The following is a 1,225-nucleotide window of genomic DNA, read 5'->3' on the forward strand; positions in this document are numbered from 1 at the left end:
TTTGACTCTTTCACAAAAGACCCGCCAACATGGGCCATGTTCACACCAAAACCGTGAAGAAGGTGGCCCGGGTCATCTTTGAGAAATACTACACGAGCCTGGGTAATGACTTTCACACGAGCAAGTGCGTTTGCAAGGAGATTGCCATTATTCCCAGCAAGAAGCTCCGGAACAAGATAGCAGGCTATGTCACAGTTCTGATGAAGCAGATTCAGAGAGGGCCTGTGAGAGGCATCTCCATTAAGCTGCGGGAGGAAGAGAGAGAGAAAGAAGAGATAATTATGTACCAGAGGTTTCAGCCCTGGATCACAAGATCATTGAAGTAGATCCTGATACTAAGGAAATGCTGAAACTCTTGGACTTTGGCAGTCTGTCCAACCTGCAGGTAACTCAGTCCACAATTGGGATGAATTTCAAAACACCACGTGGAGCCGTTTGAGTCTTTTTGCTGTGCTGTAATATTTTCAATAAACTTGGGCACACCAAAAAAAAAATCTCGTTTTGATTTAGCCTCATCTCCCAAACTCTATTGTCCTCCTTTATGTTGAGTGTTGTGAGACCAGAGGCTATACTCTAGAAGTTTTTGGCCAAGGGGGTGGATTTCAAGTCAACCTTCTTTCTTGCAGCTAAACATGCCAGTCTTTCCCCTACTTGTAGCTCTGTATCCCAAATTCTCTTGCCCTATTTGTCCCCTGGGAAGACCCTGTAGCCATGAAGGCAAAAATCCTTAAATGGAGAGTCCTATTTTCAGGCAAGCCTCAGCCATCTCTTCGCATAAGCACTGGAGAATGTTTACTCTGGGTGTAGGGCCTCACCACATGCACCTTTTCTTGTGAAGCTTAATGTCTTCATTTGCCTCGGGAATGGAACAAGGTCCAATTGGGTGAAAATAATTCCCACAGACTGGGGAAAAACATTTAACAACTATATTTCAGACAGGATTTAATAACTAAAGTTTACAAAATACTACAAGGCCATCACAAGAAAAAAGACTTATGCAATGACAAAAATGGGCAAAAGAAAGACTATTTCCTCAGAGTACTGATTTTATGTTATTGTTATGTGCCATTGAATGTCCTGCAACTCATAGTGACTCTATGTGCAACAACCTGAAACCCTACTCTATAGTGAGCCACTCTGACTCTCACACACTTACCTCCATTACCCCAGTTACTCTGTCAATCCATCTCATTCCTAGTCTTCTTCTCCTATGCTGTTCCTCCAC

General features: G+C 43.2%; 1 pseudogene; it reads left to right on the top strand.

Annotated features, from left to right (window-relative positions):
• The first annotated feature begins 29 nt into the window (after positions 1-29).
• The window catches only part of LOC102844514, a 107,130-nt pseudogene continuing 105,934 nt past the window's right edge, over positions 30-1,225 (top strand).

Source organism: Elephantulus edwardii, unplaced genomic scaffold (assembly GCF_000299155.1).
Source record: "Elephantulus edwardii isolate Elephantulus edwardi_28Jun2011 unplaced genomic scaffold, EleEdw1.0 scaffold00125, whole genome shotgun sequence".
Classification (NCBI taxonomy): Eukaryota; Metazoa; Chordata; class Mammalia; order Macroscelidea; family Macroscelididae; genus Elephantulus; species Elephantulus edwardii.